The sequence below is a fragment of the Ictidomys tridecemlineatus genome, chromosome 14 (assembly GCF_052094955.1).
Source record: "Ictidomys tridecemlineatus isolate mIctTri1 chromosome 14, mIctTri1.hap1, whole genome shotgun sequence".
Lineage (NCBI taxonomy): Eukaryota > Metazoa > Chordata > Mammalia > Rodentia > Sciuridae > Ictidomys > Ictidomys tridecemlineatus.
The window spans coordinates 28,314,982-28,324,982 of record NC_135490.1 but is presented as its reverse complement, the minus strand read 5'-3'; the positions used below and the strand labels follow the sequence as shown (position 1 = coordinate 28,324,982).

General features: G+C 32.8%; 1 pseudogene; it reads right to left on the bottom strand.

Moving 5' to 3' along the window:
• Window positions 1-455: 455 nt before the first annotated feature.
• On the bottom strand, window positions 456-1,270 carry LOC101961342 (lys-63-specific deubiquitinase BRCC36 pseudogene; annotated as a pseudogene).
• Window positions 1,271-10,001: the final 8,731 nt, after the last annotated feature.

The window sequence follows — 10,001 nt, the reverse complement described above, 5'->3', positions numbered from 1 at the left end:
CCTGAAAAATTTTCTCCTGTGTTTTTTTCCTACAAGTTTTGTAGCTTTACATTTTATATTTAAATCCATGGTACATTTTGTGGTAACTTTTATAGAAACTTTTAGTGAGGTTTAAGTTGAAGTTCTTTAAAAAAATGAGAAGAAAGGAAGAAAGAAAAGAAAGAATTGTGTATTTATGATTTCTTTATTGAGTTGTCTTTGTTATTTTTGTCAAATTAGTTTGGCATATTTATATGGGTCAATTTCTGGGTTCTCTTCTGTTCCATTGTTCTCTGTGTCTATACCTCTGCCAATACTTTCACATCTTGCTTACTATATCTTTATAGTAGGTCCAAGTCAAGTAATGTGAGTCCTCCAACTTTTTCTTCATTCAAAATTGAGTTAGCTGAATTAATTTTACACTGGATATTTCCATCCTCATTTTGTCTCTTTATTCTAGGGAAGAAAAACTTCTTTCATAAGTTCTTTTTTTTTTTTTCTTGCAAATGCTGTTGTTTTTGCTCCAATCTGTCTTCCAACCTCTTCAGAAGAGGCCACTGACTGCTGACATCTAACTGAACAGATTGTTGGTAAACACTCAACCATTATGGATCATGGTTACTGAGTCCAGATGTGTAAGGCTGTGATCCTTCTATATGCTTCCTGCTCCTCTTTGCATAGGACCTTGGGCAGCTCCACCACTGATTCAAGGCATACTGTTCCCATGGTGACATGAGGTACAATACGGATTGGAATTTCAATTCTCTCATACTCTGAGGGCTTTGGGGCCTGCATGGATTGGAAGCAAGTGTAAAGTACCCGACTAGTCTTTGTGTTTTTATCCTCTATGAAACAGGAAAAAATAAGTCCTACAAAACCTAGGTCCATGATCTTGTTCCTGGCTTAGGTGCCAACATCACCATGTGAAGGCCAAACAGTTATATGAGGATGTGATTGATACCAGGACACAACTCTCCTGGAGACTTGTTAATTCAGCCAACCTCCCTGCCTCTGTTGATGCTACAGGTAGCTGCTCTGGAGAAATTTCTATTTCCATCCTCTTAACATGGCAAGATGATGACAGGATGAATATGAACAATTCTGAAGGTGCCAACCTTTTCAGCAACTCTGGCATTTCAGTTCTGGTATATGCAAGTTTCGAGTCACTCCCTGTGTCAGCATTCAATTCTCCTATTCACAGCCCCATTACCTCCTCCTTTTCTGTGCTCAGACTGTGGTTGAGACAAACTAGGAAAGCATTAGACTTGCGATGAACTGCCTGCACTGCCATCTTGATCCGACCCTGTTCACCTCTGCCTGGTGCCCACTGTGGCCTCACTACCCGGGCACTGGACACAGCTTCTCCGCCCCTGGCACTAAATTGGGAGTACCCAATTTATTCAATTTTTTTAGCTTGATAGACACTGAAGTTGTTTCTGCACTTGTACTATATGGATTACTAAGGACAATATTGCATGTATGTTTTTACCTACTTCGGTATTATATCCACAGAAAGACTCATAGAAATCAATTGTTGGATCATGTTGTTTATTTTTATTCTAAATAAAAATAGATACAACCAAATTACCTTCCAAAGGCTTGCAAGTTAGTTTCCCTATAAACAGCAAAATAACAAAATATTCCTATTTGTTTTAATAATGGAAAATCTTATGTATTTTCACTCATCTTGATACTTTGAAGTCACAAACAATTTTAGTTGTTTTAAGGTTAAATGGTTTTCACCCATCTTGCTCTACTGTAAAACTAAGGGTCACTGCTAAATGTTGCAAGCAAAAGAACTAAATAAAATTTATTTATTGGTAATGGCATAATCTATTAATTAAGACTTAGTACAAATAACAAAATCATTAGAAAAATAGCAATGACTCAAATTTCACATGTTAAATTTTTAATTGAATAAAAGCTAATGAGTAAAATTTCAATTTGAATTAGGATATTTTAACACAAAATGTGCTGGGTTGAAATAATAATACAGAAGAAATATATAATGGCATTGCTTAGTGAAATTGACATACTAAAAAGGAAAATCATCAAATCAATATTTGAAATTTTCACATACACACACATACACACACACACACACACACACACAGCTGCAAGGCTGGGATGTCATAGTTTAGCTCAGTGGTAAAGTGCCTTATCTAGCATCTGTGACACCCTCGGTTTGATCCCAATCATTGCAAAAATTGAAAATAAATAAACAAGCAAATATATAAATAAATAAATAAATAATCACCTAATGAAAATCATGTTTTTCCTCCTCTACATTGTTCTTATTAGGTCTATTGTTCACAGTAACACCAAAGCTACTAAAACAATAGGTTTGGCATTTTTGCTAAAGTTAAACTAATCTAAGCATAATTAGTATATTTAGTCCCAAGTCTACTCTGAGACTAGAGGCAAAACCAAATTGAGTTGGTTTTCTCTATGCCCTGACCAAAATATCTAACCTGATTTTTAATAAAATCAAAGTTTTCAAATACAAAATTCTAAAAGTAATATGTTCCCTTGGTACTCATATGAGTGACAAAGATCAGGATAAAGAAAAAATGCCTTTAACAGCAACTTCTCAGCAATGCTGGATCATTCTTCATGTGTCCATTTATTGAATCTAAGCTTAATAAAAGACAAGGGCATAACATTAAAAATAATGCCATGAAGGCATATCTGAAGAAATTTCTGCAGAGGACTGAGCCAGTCAGGTAAGCATTTTGATAATTCAATTTAATAAAATGATAGAATTTACACTAATTTGAGTTATGATGGATAACGGAAGTCTAACACTTGAGTTATCTTACTAGAATATCAATTTTCTCCTTTGCATGAAAAAAAGTAACTTCAAATGAGCCAGGAGCACAGGGATTCTGGACTCTTGAAATAGTAGCGTAAGCCTTTAGAAAAGATAGAATGGTTTATAATTTTCTACAGTTTTACAGAGAGGAGGTCCAGAATTCTTTAAATATGTTTTTGATCACTTCATAAAGGTTCCAACAGACAACATAATTTGCAGAGACTTCAGATAAATAATAACTCACAAATATCAATGTGGGTTCCACAAAACATCTCCTCTACCTACAAACTTTTATTTTTTCCCAAGTTCTCTATGTTATTTCCTAGAACCATTTTTCATTCGCATTTCTAAGAATGAAACATGATGAAAATAATTTGGTTCCCATTTTCCCTGACTCATTCATTCTCTACTCTTAATCCACATCTAAACACTATCAAATTTATCTCAAAATTATGTTTATGCTGGTTGCAGTAACCCACTTCTGTAATCCCTGAGACTTAGGAGGCTGAGACAGGAGGACTGCAAGTTCAAGGACAGCCTCAGCAACTTAGTGAGGCCCTAAGATATTTAGTAATACTCTGTATCAAGAAACAGAAAGGACTTGAAATGTAGCTCAGTGGTAAAGAATCTATGGATTAAATCTCAAGTACCACAAAAAAAAAAAAGAAAAAAGAAAAAAACATTTATTATTTTTTTCTCTCTCTCTTCACTAAATACACCTTTAGATATAGTTACCTTTGATTGGTCATTATGTCTGTTTACTTGGTTTCCCTTCAATCTATGCTCCATCTTTCCATTAGAGTTCTTTAAAGACAAATAATTTATTGGCCCTTAATCCTTGGTAGTCACCTCCTTTTCTCCAGCCATTGGGGAAAAAAACAAAAAACTAAGCATGGCATACAAGATACTAAATGGCATCTGACAATGTCTCCAGTCTCAAATCTGCCCACTCTAAACTTAAATGCCAACAAACTATGGAAACTATCAAAAATTTTCTTGCCTATGCTTTTCCATGTTCCCTCTGTTTCTATACTTATTCTTCCTGTCTTTCTGGGAAACTACTCTAAAATACTAAAAACGATGCTCAAATGTTTTCCTTATATGAGACACCATTGACAAAGATTTTAGTGTCAATTGCTGAATGGTTGGAATGCTGGTAAAATATTGAATGAAGCTTGTCCAGTTATGTATGGTAAGCCTAATATGAAGATTGCTTTGGTAAGAAAGATTAGGGACTTTGCAGGGAAGAGGAGAAACTTGGGTTGAATGAAGAAGATGCACAAGATAATTGCATGTTAGCACTGAGAATGGAATTTTTGAGATAACCAATTTGGGATGAAAATCATTGTAGGTAGTACTTATCAGTTAGTGGAAGGGGACTAGACAGCCTCTACATATGAGGAAGAATTTTAAACATGGTAGACTCTGAAGGCCAACGTTAATTATTGATTGATTGATTGTTGTGGTACTGAGGATGGAACCCAGTGTGCTATACAATTGAGTTGTACACCAGCTTTTTTATTTTGAGTAAGGTTCTTACTCAGTTGACCAGGCTGGCCTGAAACTTTCGATCCTCTTGTCTCAGCACCAGAGAAGCTGAGAATACTGGCCTACACTACTGTGCCCAGCAAGGTAGATTTTAAATGAAGTTGATAAAGTATAAAAGCTCTGTGGCCTCACCCAAAGTCCTATTTTTTTTTTATTAGTAATCTTGTGCTCTCTTATTTAAAGTAAGCCCATAAGATTGTGGAAGAATCAGGTCCTGAAAAACCTTGACCAAAAAAAAAAAAAAAAAAAAATTGCATTAAACCTGCCAGCTGCTATAGCACATTCCTGTAATTCCAGCGACTTGGGAAGCTGAGACAGGAAGATTGCAAGTTTAAATTCAGCCTCAGCAATTTAGTAAGGTCCTAAGCAACTTATGGAGACCCTGTCTCAAAAAATTAAAAATTAACAAGGATTGGAGATGTAGTTCAGTGGTAAAACACCCTTGTGTTAAATCCCCAGTACAAAAAACATTAGAATTAAACCCAATTGGAAAATACTGGGGCCTTCATTTCTGTTTGTCGCCTTCTCCGCAATGACTAAAATTTGGCTGTTGTCATTTCCTGTTCATGCTTAGAGGTGAATAGTACAGGGGAAGTTACTAAATTATATTTTGTAATATAAGAGATTCTTTGAGTATATGGAAGCAAAAAATCAGAGCAACTATTCTATTGAACAGATGTGGGAATGTCTATTGGTTTCCTTTCACCTTTTGTTTGAAAACATATAAAGTGTGTATTTTATAAGTGTATAATATGCATATCAAAACAGTTGTCCTCAGTATCTGCAAGCTATTCATTTCAGGACCTTCACAGATATCAAAATAATCGGATACTCAAGTCCCTATAGAAGGACTTAGTATTTGCATATAACCTATGTACTTCCTCCACTTACTTTAAATAATCTCTAGGTTACTTATAATACCTCCAAAGACATAAATTCTATAAAAATAGCTGTTATATTATAGTTTTAAGGAATAATTATGAGAAAAATATGTTTAGTACAGATGTGTTTTTTAATAATATTTTTAATCTATGATAAATCTGTTGATGCAGTATACAAGGATACACAGAAATGACTACACTTATGTGTGCATGTAAATGTGTACATATATACATATAAAAACATACATGAATATTTCAGATATTTTTACATACAGAATGTCATATATATGTTCCTCTATATATTCATAAATACTTATACTTACACATATGTATATATTCCTAAATAATCTCTTAAAAATAATTCAAACCTTCACTTCACCAGTTTTCTTTTAATTCAAGCAAAGTAGAATAAGTTCTTTCCAAAGTTTCATTGAATTTATATATAACCTAGTTATGATAATCTATCGATAATAATAATCATTAAACATTTCTTTGCCTTATTACTTTTATCTGCTGTGTTAAAAATAAGTATTATTTTTACCTTACACATCTGTAAATCCTTTTAGAGACCTGTGCTAGGTTAAAAACTGTTTTATATTGATTTGAAAGCCTAATTTCCTTTCACTATTTCACCACATCACTGCTTGAAAACAAGTCTATTGGAGCATTCTGGTATCAAATGAATCTATGATACTGCTTTTGGATACTCTGATATTTACCTCAAAAAGGAATTGGCAAATTCAGAAACACTTAGTTATCTATGAAAGTTAGATACCATAGTATACAAGAAAGTTTTGCTCCCTGAATAGAACTCTTTCTTTTCTTTCTTTCTTTTTTCTCCCATTATTTTTATGGACCTCTCATTATAAAATTGTACCTCATTCATTTTCATTATGACACTATATTTTTCACGAATGAGAAAATAATATTCTAGTGCCTAAAAGCTGGTGAATTTTAATCCTGGCTTTATCATTTGTTAGCACTGTGACCATGGACAACATCCTAACCTCATTTTGAACACCTGTTAAATGACAATAATGATATTACATATGTAATACTGTTCTAAAAATGTGATCATACACATAAAGTGTTTATACTTTCCCCTTCCCCTTTGTCTCCTCCTTTGGCTTCCTTTCCCACTGCCTCCTGATTTTCAGGGGGAAACTTTAAGTCACACTTCACTGTACTATGTAACAGATGTCTAATATTTCATTGAGGCTGAATGTACTATCAAACAATTCACATGGAATGAAGAGAAAAGGACTATGTATGTTCCGCTAAAGGAGCCAAGTGCTTCTACTTCCCACATGTCAACCTTAAAGTTAAGTACTTTGTTAAATACACATATTAAAAATGGATAAATGATAAGACATCAGTGGCAGTAAATACAAACCTAATGGCTCAGCTTTAAATAGGGGGCAAACAATGCTGAGTATATTATACTGTAAATAACTGAAGTGTTTTACACAGGTATATCTTCAATCTGAGGGATTGTCTCTTTGAAGAGCCCACGGTGGACCAACAAGGTAGAGTGCCAATACCTTAAGCAAACCAAAGGCTCAGACCCTTAGTTTAACAGTAACATCCCTCACATAGGGGTATGCATATTCAACAAACTTGAAATAAATTATGTGAGCTCTCCACTATAGAATAGCCTAACTAGTCAAAAAAAAAAAAAAAAAAAAAAACAGAATTTTTTCACAGGACTTTCCTGATTTTTGGAGATATACACAAATAATACTGATTTGATATTTTTATCCTCCAAATCACACATGGATCAGTATCAGTGAGTCGAATGATGTTTTAAAACTCCATTTTCTCTTAAAATTTGAAAACAACAACAAATCCAAAACCAAGTGGAAAGATTTATTTGTATTCTGAAGAGCATGAAGTTATACATGAACACCCTGAATAATCTCTCTGAATGACGTTATCATGAGTTTTATTTCTAATTTATTTTGGAAAAAGTATTTAACATCAAATTTGCATCATTTGAATCAGAAAATAATAGTATTCTTCAATTATTATTACACATACACACAAAGGGTTGATATTTACTAAAATAATATTTTACTACTTGCATCACTGTCTAGAACAGTCAGAGGGCACTTCAAATTCCAAATTGAAACCCAAATTAAAAATGTGCTATATTTTATTACTTACTTTAAACATTTACTACAGACCAATAAAGCATACATGTGCCTTAATTGCCACCTATTATTTCTTCTCTTATGAAATAGTACTTTAATCAGAAATGCCTTTACCTTAAATTGAGGATGTAAGTCTTGACAGACTTCTGATCCTGTTGTTATATGAACTACCAAATGCAAAGTCTGATGAACGGTAATAGCTATACACCACTTGAGATTTAATAAAACTTGAAATATATTTGACATAGATGTGCCAAATAGTTGCAAGGCATTCTCCAGTATGTTATCACTATACAAGATTTGATCTATCTGATGGTGATGTGATATGAACAAGATAAACAGTAACCACTTTTATGGTATAAAGACTTATCCACAGGACAAACATCAAATGAATTCATAAACTCCTTATATATATTTCAGATGCATAATATCATCTCATTGTGAGTGGCAGAACAAGATTAAATTAGCTTAAAAGAAAACTCTTAATAAAAGGAAGTTTTCTACATTAGCACTTTTCAGATACTGAAAAATCTGAAAAAGTATGCCTTCTCATGAACCTGAGAAGAAGCATATACTGGGCTACCAGAAACCGAAAGAGCTCACCTTCGCATTTTATAGATATAAACAAAATAAACAATATCCTAAGTGGACTGAGGTAGCTAAAATGATGAGTTCAGCAGTGCAATTCCTGTCACAAAGAAAAAGGGGCATTCTCAACACTCAACTGACCCAACATGAATAGCCATCTGAACTAGGGCAAGAAGAAAAAGCACAATTTAGAAACATTTACATACATTGGGTTTTCTGTAATCTTTCTAATATAGAGAGGGTTTTGATAACAGTCTATTGTACACTGGAGACCAACTATAAAATATAAAGATTTTCTTTATATTTCAGCTACTAGATATATAAATTAACTTCACTTATGTGTACATGATTAAAATATCCTGTTCAAAATTAAAGAAAAAATATTATTGCTAATTTAAGGACTTTCTAATACATTTATTATACATGAAAGTAAAATTGAACAAATTGGTAGTTTCTATGCCAATCTTTTATTTTATATTTATTCATGTTCTTCAGATTGATGTATTTGGAACTTTAAAAATTTTTATAATTTTCTATGTATGTGGTTTATGAATTTTCTATAACTTTTTCCTCAGACTGATTAATGGGAACTCAAGGTCAATCCAATCATTAGTAACAACCATTCATTTCATTTACAGATAAATGTTCATATTTGATATTTCAGATCTCAGTACAGAAAAGTTTCAAGACCCATATATGTATTTTTTAGTATTAGCACAATCTACAGTTGTTAGGAGAACTTAATACATTCAAGGTCTTTGGAGAAAAGTGTGGGCCAAAGGGAAAAACCCAAAGTGGAAATTTCCTGAAGCTGATTATAGAGAAGACTGAATGGTAGTCAAAGGTAAATTTCCAAAGGGATCAGATTAACATTGCTCTATCAAATAAGAACTGGAGAATAAGTCATTAATTTTATGACATTTTTCTCTTCTACCTGGTCTTTCATAAGTTGGACTTCCTTCCAGGCTAATTAACCACTAAACATTTTACAAGCAATCCAAGTGCGGAAACAGTAAAAGATGAATTGCACTTATGAAGCAATTGACAAAAGGTATATTGGGCATTTTAAGCAATGATGGTGTGCATCCTAGTACCGGAAGAAAGGCTTATGTACTGCCATTTGACAGGTCATTAGTTAATCTCAGACCTCAGCTTCAGATAATAGAGACTTAGAGCTAAAATGAACTTATACACACTAGTATGGGGGTATCTTAATGCCAGGAGCTTCTGAGAAAACAGTGTTCTTGCCTTGACATTATCAAAATACCTGTGGTGTTATCTCAGATGAATTCCCAAGTTATTTTATTTTCTTTTGACAGTAAAGTCAGACCTGACAAACCAAGGCAGTTCTCAAAGAAATTCAATTACTGAAATGTCTGACAGTTTGCTTTGCTTCTTCTTACTAAAGTTTCTAAAGTTGCATGCAGCATATAGAATATTGTTTGTTTTGTAAAATATGCACTGTATTTAATATATAATATGAAAATACTACCAGGTAATATAAAAACATTCAGAAGTTAAGATTGCTAGTTGAAAAAAAAATAACACCATGATAAATAATATGGAAATATTTATAATTTTTTATTGAAACCCCATTAACTTTCTCATAGAGTTTCTGGCAGTCAAGAGACAGAATACTAAATTGTTTCTGTCTTACAAAGACTGAAATCCATCAAATATTTATTGCCATGAACCTGAATTTATAAAAATAGTTTCAATTCAAGTGCCACATTCCTAAATTTAAAATGTACTTTTCAGTAAGTGTTTCTCACTGTGTTAGAATTACAGGAGGACCATTGTTGCTTGTCTGAGCAGTATATGAATCATATAACTTGTTTTCTAAAATTGTAATAAATAGCAAATGAGATAAAGCATACAATATATGTGTTTATAACATTGTGTGACATATATCATTATTAAAATATAATTATTATATAAATCAGGGTGGCATAGATTATATGTGTGTAATAAATGATTAAAAAAATAAAATATGCTTAGGCATATCGACTCCAAAACTACACTGATTTTTATGTTTAATTTAAA